The sequence below is a fragment of the Ceratotherium simum genome, chromosome 12 (genome assembly GCF_057802395.1).
Source record: "Ceratotherium simum simum isolate JZ-2026a chromosome 12, ASM5780239v1, whole genome shotgun sequence".
Lineage (NCBI taxonomy): Eukaryota > Metazoa > Chordata > Mammalia > Perissodactyla > Rhinocerotidae > Ceratotherium > Ceratotherium simum.
Genome location: NC_141911.1, coordinates 3,741,177 through 3,748,756, shown reverse-complemented (window position 1 = coordinate 3,748,756; position 7,580 = coordinate 3,741,177). Strand labels below are relative to the sequence as shown.

At 42.8% G+C, this 7,580-nt stretch overlaps 1 protein-coding gene across 3 annotated transcripts in view; it reads left to right on the top strand.

The window, feature by feature from the left end:
- Positions 1-3,526: 3,526 nt before the first annotated feature.
- The window catches only part of ENTPD4 (ectonucleoside triphosphate diphosphohydrolase 4), a 31,083-nt gene continuing 27,029 nt past the window's right edge, over positions 3,527-7,580 (top strand). For 2 of the 3 annotated variants that reach the window (XM_014789844.2, XM_004433576.3), the window contains exon 1: positions 3,527-3,630. The gene's annotated coding sequence lies outside the window, so the exon portion shown is untranslated. Of the gene's footprint in view, positions 3,631-5,264; positions 5,296-7,580 lie in introns of those variants that run through there. The other variant, XM_087437322.1, reaches the window with a different exon arrangement.

The following is a 7,580-nucleotide window of genomic DNA, read 5'->3' as shown; positions in this document are numbered from 1 at the left end:
TTATAATTGAGAGGGTTTTTTAAAAATCATGAATGAATGCTGAATTTTGTCAAATGTTTTTTCTTCATCCATTGAGATCATGTAAATCACATGATTTTTCTCCTTTATTCTGTTCATGTAGTGAATGACATGGATTGATTTCAAAATGTTGAAGCAACCTTGCATTCCTTGAAAAAATCCCACTGGTTAAGCTATCTTATTCTTTTTAGATATTGCTGGATTTGATTTGCCAAAGTTTTGTTAGAATTTTTGCATCTATGTTCATAAGGGATATTGATGTATAATTTTCTTTCCTTTTTATTTCTTGGTATCAGGATTATTCTGAACTTATGAGTTAGGCCATTTCCCTCCTCTCCTGTTTCTCAGATAGTGTTTATGTAAGATTGGTATCATTTCCTTCTTAAACGGTTGATAAAATTTACCAGGGAAACCATCCAGGCCTGGAATTTTCTTTTGAGGACCTTAAAAGATATAGGGCTATTCAGATGTTCTATTTCTTCTTGTCTAAATTTTGGGAAATTGTGTTTTCTAAAAATTTTTTCATTTCATCCAAATTATTGAATGTATCAGTATAAAATTGTTCATAGTTTTCTTATTATTCTTTTAATTTTTGTAGAATCTATGAGGATGTTCCTTTCTTGTCTTTGATATTGGTTATTTGTGTTTTCTTTCTTTTTTCCTGATCTGTCTCACTAGTTTATCAATTTTGTTAATATTTTCAAAGAATCAAATTTTGGTTTTATTAATTTTGTCTAACTTTTTTCTAAATTATTTCCTTCCTTCTACTCTCTTTGGGTTTAACTTGCTTTTCTTAGCCTAACTTCTTAAGGTGGAAACTTTGATAACTGATTTCAAACTTTTTTTCTTTACTAAAACAAGCTTTTAAAGCCATAAATTTCTGTGAGTACTGCTTTAGCTGCATTCCATGAATTTTTTTTTTTTTTTAAATTTCAGGTTGCCTTTATTCTTTTTTTGTTTTCCGCCCCCCAAAGCCCCAGTAGATAGTTGTATGTCATAGTTGCACAGCCTTCTAGTTGCTGTATGTGGGACGCGGCCTCAGCATGGCCGGAGAAGCCGTGCGTTGGTGCGCGCCAGGGGTCTGAACCCGGGCCGCCAGTAGCGGAGTGCGCGCACTTAACCGCTAAGCCACGGGGCTTGCCCCCATGAATTTTGATGTATTGTATTTTCATTGTTATTCTATTTGAAATGTTTTCTAATGATCTTAGATCTGTGCTTGGCATAAAGTAAGTACTCAGTAAATATTATCTCCTGTTAACTCAGTTTTTTGTTTCTTTTGTTAATAAGTGAGAATAAGTTGATGGATCACTCTGAGAGTTGTGTTCCTTTCCCCTTCAGAGTCTCTTTGCTGTTTCCACTGCCTGAACAGTACTCCTTCATAAATGGCCTGACTTCATCCTTCTCTAGTTAATTCCTATCACCTCTTGAGTGTGACCTTAAACAGCACTTCCTCAAAGAAGCCTTCCCTGATGACTCAGACTGGGATGGTCCTCTCATGTACCAGGTTGAACAGCGTCCTCCAAAAGCTCATGTCCACCCAGAACCTGTGAACGCGACCTTATTTGGAAATACGGTCTTTGCAGATGTAACTAAATTAAGAAGAGATCATACTAGATTAGGGTGGGCTCTAACTCCAATATGACTGGTGGCGTTATAAGAAGAGGGAAACATGGACACAGAGACACACAGGAGAACACCACGTGACAACAGAGGCAGAGACTGGAGGGATGCATCTACAAACCAAGAAATGCCAATGATTGCCAGCAACTACCAGAAGCTAAGAAGAGGCAAGGAAGGATCCTCCCCTAGGGTCTTCAGAGAGCATGGCCCCGCCATCACCTTGATTTCAGAGTTTTTTGCCTCCAATTCTGTGAAAGAATAAATTTCTGTCACTTTAAGCCACCCAGTTTGGAGTAATTTGTTGCAGCAGCCCTAGAAAACTAATATACCACATTACATGTTTTCATACTTTCTGTATACTTTTCTTTCCCAGCTCTTATCAGATAATTATTACACAGAATTATCAGGAAGTAGTGATGGTGTAATAATTCTAGTCTGGCATTTTAGTGGAGGCTCCTTAAGAGAGACTACCATAATCCAAATCAGTATCTCAAATGGTAAAGACTTTGAAGGGCACATAATTTTGAGGGAGTATGGCCCTAACATCACAGCATGTTGGTAGGCGACTACTTCAGCTTCTTCAAGCTAGCCTGAGATACATATCATAGAGGTTTCTAATGTGTAAACTATCCAAACTGGTCCTTTTTTTTATACCAACACATTGCCATACAAGGCACTGAAGCAGGAGTCAGAAATATTGGTTCTGCTCCCCCCTCTGCCTCCAAGGGATCTTGGGCAAGTCTCTGGGTTCCAGGTTCCTTAACAGTAAAAGGAGGTGGTTTGGACTAGACAGTTTCTACAGTCTCTTTAGCCCGAATATGCTGTGCCTTTATGATTCTAATGTGCAGCAATAGTAAAAACTCAGTATCTACTTCTAAAGCACAAGGCTCCCTCCCTGGTCTCTGCTGGCCTTCTTCCATGAACAGTATCTGAATCCAGGGAGGGAACACTACCACACGGAGACGACCCAAGCTGGTGCTGGACCAAGAGGATTCCGCTTAAAATGTGTAACTCCTAGCTCTGTCCAAGCTTGTTTCACTTGACAGAAGTAATGGTAGACGTTTTTAGGGCTCTCATTTTAAAAAACACTTTAAAGTGGCTAGGCTGGCTAGTCACTTTCTATCTCTGGACAACACTATACTCACCTGTAAGAAAAGAGGGAAAAAAGGAACCCGCACTTCCCAAGGTCTCTTCAGTTGTTTCATGCAAAGCTCTGCGACTTTAAGGCAGTTTTTTGTCAAGCTAGAGAGAGGGGCCTTGTGCTAAGTACAGGTCATGGGGTCAACCTCAGGAACTGGAGCTGTTCACCTTACTATTTCTCCATAACCACTGCGCGCGTAAAGGGAGTCTGTTTCCCTCCGAACAGGCTCTAATATTGTAGATGCAACTTTTGGCAAGGATGAAATCCTGGCTCTTACTAATTACGCGGACCTTAAGAGAGTCCCTGAATGAGTCTGAGCCTGTCTCCCCACCTGTAACATAGAGATAGCGCTGGCAAAGTTGTAAAAACGTCCACAGTCGCGCAAAGATATCTAGTTCTTGTTCAGTTTTCAAGCCTTATTTTTCAGAATCCTTAAGAGCACAAAGAAAAGATAAACCGCAGCATCACAAGCACACCGCGGCTCGCCGACAACCAGACGGGCTACGAGTGGCGGTAACCCACCCACAGCACTGCTTCCTTCCGCGACGCCACTTTCACTTCTGGCAGCCACGCCCCGAGCCGCGCCGGTGCGCTTGCGCCGACCAGCTCTGCACTCGACGCCACTCATCGCGGCGCAGGCCCCGCCCCCGGGAGAGGCCCCGCCCCCCGGCGTGCGCGCTCCCGGCGCGGGCGGTAACGCGGCGCGAGCGGGGGCGGGGCCGGGGGCGGGGCAGGGCGGCCGGTCGCTTCCGGAAGCCGGCCCGCGTTGCCGCCGCCGCTTCGCCGCGGTGGTCGGGATGCGCTCCGCTCACGGCTTCCCGCTCTCCGGAGCCTCGGGCGGTGCCGAGCAGGTGAGGCGGCCTTCCTGGCGCGGACGAGGGGAGGGCAGCGGCCGAAGCGGCCGGCCGGGGCGAGGACGGTCGGAGAGGGGGGCCCGTCGGGCGGCGAGGGATCCACCCCTGTGCCCCGGGGCCTCCGTGCTGCCCACGCCGCCGGGCGGTGCGGCCACATCCGGGCGCCCCGCCTCAGCCCGGGCCCCTGGCGGCAGGTGCTCCCCCGGCCCCTGGCAGGAGGAACCCGGCGGCCGCGCCTGCTCCAGTGACCACGCCGGACTGTCCCTCTCACACGGAGTGCGGGCGCAGGGCCCACGCCGGGGAGAGACCTTGCGAGGGAGAGGGGTGCTGCACCAGGGACCCGGTGGTTCTTGCCTGACTCCTTATCAGGACGTTACACGTTCAGCATCGTTTCTGCTTTGCTCTTCTTTTACTAAGTTTCATGCTTTAGATTTATCCTTGGAAAAAATGGAGCTAATTGGGCGATCAAGTGATGGTGAGAGCAGTGTTTCGCAAACTGGAGTAATGCGTGGACACCTTTTAAAGGGACGGGTCTCTAGAATACGTCCCAGAACCCGGAATCCCCAGATCCCAGTTAGATGAGCACTAGTATAGAGCATTTTCAGAGAACGTTATTACTGTTAGGAAAGAAAAGAGAAGCTCTACAATTCAGGAACTTCCATGCTGGAAGGAAACGAAATTATTAAATAATTCTGTATTAGAGACTCAAATCTCTAGTTTAAGTTGACATTGCAGTCTTTACTGTGTTCTGCGTTGAGTAATGAAAATACCTTATTTTCCAGCCTTGGATAGGCCTAAAAGAATCATATTCTTTGTGTTATCTTATATTTGATGTTATCTTGTCTTTGTGTCAGGTTTGTTATTTCTGTTTAACACATTAGCAGAATTATAAAATGGAATAGTAATTTGTATAAGTAGTTTAATTGTTTATTTCTGTGTTTAACATTGATTTATGACTTGTATCTGTTGCATATTGAGTCTATGGTTTTCATTCTTCTAGCTCTAATAGGAGTGCATGATCTCAACCCTTGTGTATATAGTCTAAAAAGAAGAAACAAAAACTAAAGTTGACCTAAGGATTTACATTCTTGACATATTTATTCAGCATGTTTATGTAAAATGGACTATACCTGAAGAAAGAGAAGATTCAGCATGTGGGAAAACATTAGAAAGTATAACATTAAATCTTGGCAAAGAAAGACATTGACCTGTGCCTTGAGAGAAGTGTAATGTTGAGAGCAGGACATATTAGTTTGGAGGAAGTGACATTAGTAAAGGCCAGAGGCAAGAATGAGAACAGCTTGTGTGCAGAGAAGAGACCCACCTCGCTAGAGCAGAGAGATGTTATCTGGAGCTGAGGAGAGAAGAGATCGGTGAAATAAGATGGGACCATTTGATGGATGGAAGCTTTCAGAGGCCACACAGGGAAGTTGGTGTTGACCCATAGGTTGTAGAAGGGTCTGCAGCTGCTCATAGTTTGAAGAGGTGTTTTATAAAGAGGTATTTCTAAAGAGTGATGTTCACAGTGAAGGCAGAAGGTGCGTGACCCACCTAGAGATCTGTCTTGAGGTAGTGATGTCTGCTATGGTCGTTTTAGATGTGTGGACTGTTTGAGGAAGAATTGACAGGATCTGATGAATGATACAGTATGTCAACACACAGGTAAGTGGGAATCAAAGTTAAGAACCAGGTGACCCCGATAGTGATACTCCTCTTAGACCTGGAGAATTTGGAAGGTGATGTTAGTGACCCCAGGCAGACTTTGACTAAATGAGTCTGTGGTGATGGTGTCAGTAAGCTCAGGATGTGGCAGTGAACTCGAGGAAAGTCAAAACTGCAGATTTGGGAAACTACAGAGGTGCTACAGGAAGAGTGTGACCAGAAAAAGATCATTTAAAATGGGGACCAGAATTTTGCAAATTAATAGTGAGAAGTAGGAAGAAGTTTGATTAGGACTTGATATTGAAAAATAAAATTTAAAATTTAAAAATAAATATTGAAGAAAATGTAGGTCATAAATGCAACTATATGCATACTTCTTAAAACAAAGAATGAATCAAGAATCAAGTTGATTTTATGTAACTGAGTGCCACACAGCAGCCTTCACCTCACTCTGGCCTCTCACTCTCACAAGGACGGTTATTTCTTACAAAATTCTGCCTAAGCGTGGGCTTCTTTGATTTTTCAAGGTCCTCTTGTAATCTTTTGATATTCACATCATTCTCTTTCTTTTTTTTGTGATTAGCCCTGAGCTAATATCTGTTGTCAATCCTTTTCTTTTTGCTGAGGAAGATTGGCCCTGAACTAACATCTGTGCCCATCTTCCTCTACTTTGCATGTGGGACGCTGCCACAGCATGGCTTGATAAGCCATGCGCAGGTCCATGCCCGGGATCCGAACCTGCAAACCCTGCTGAAGCAGAGCATGCAAACTTAACGGCTGCGCCACCAGGCCAGCCCCCATATCATTCTTTTTTGAAGTGCCCTTTATGTCATCTCACCTTTTCTTACTCAGAGCTCTAGCTCTTCCAGGGCCTCATTTGTGTATGATTTTGTTTGTGTGTGATTTGAGAATTTGCTAATGTCTGTTGCATTGCATGCTGCATTTTTTCCCAGAGGAGGCCTTTCACTTTGCAGTTGTTGTATTGTTTTCACTGATTTCCTTAGGACTATCAGTGAGAGACTAACTGACAAAGACAATGAGCGATGACCAATGGGCTTTTACTCCAGTGAAGAATGTTCAGCTCAGGAGGGCCCACTAGCAGAAATGATGAGAGTTAATGCCTCTCTCTGGTGATAGGTCTAACACAGTTTAGGCCTTTTAAAAACATGGCCGTTTTATGGAATATTACTAAAAGTTTGCCTCCCCATACTCTGGTGCCAGGATTCTTAGCTGCAAATACAATTGGAGTTTATATTTTAAGATCAAATTACTGTATTGTTGACTCCTGAGTAATATTCAGCCGTACTTTTTTCCTAAATAAAAGCAATTACTTCAGCAATTTATAAGCTGTCCTATTTTCTCTTTCTTTAAACACAAATTTTGTAACTTAACAAAAATAACTATCCTTTTTGTCGAAATCCTCACATATCTCAAAGAAAAAACCCTAAAACAAACACTAGATTAAATAACATTTACTAAATTTGCTATAATTCTGACAGTGCCTCTTCTCCTTTGAAATGTATTCTCTTTTCTCTTCCCCATCCCAAGTCTACCTCCCACCCCCAGCAATCTCTGCCTGTTAACTTGCCTTCATTGTGCTCTCTCTGAACTCTTACAGAGTGTGTCAGATCATTTAACGTTGCCTTCTGTTCTTCTCTTGATTATTTCCTGGGTGTTAGTATTTTCTTTGTAACCAATCTGCAAACTCCTTGAAATCTGGAGTCAGGTTTGCTACTGCTCTCTGCCCTTCATGTCACTGCATAGTACTCAACATTGAATCATTAAAGTTCTTTCTTCCCCCAAGGACCTTGACTTTAACTAAAACATTCTTTTCTTTTGTTCTTAGTTCAGCTATCACAAAATTATCGATTTTAAAAAATGTTCAGATTGGAATTCCTGTCATGGAGAGTTTTTAAGATAGCCTTTCTCGATATATCCAGAAGAGGCTTTGGTGCTGGAAACTGGAGGTATCAGTCAAAGGTAGCTGGTTAAAAATGGTTCTATTGTTTCTTCTGATGATATAATTAATATATGCCCTCTAAGAAATATAGGCAAGCCTAGGGGAGAAAATAAAGGTTATCCATTATCTACTCAGAAATAATTAACCAGTGTTAACATTTTGGTTTCTCTCCTTCCATTTTCCCCCTCTATACATGATATAGTTTTTTCGCATGAATATATCATGGATATCTTTCCATGTCAATAAATATAGATCTGCATCGTTGCCTTTAAGAGTCACATTGTATTCCATTGCTTAAATGGATAGTGTGTAATTTCACCCACCC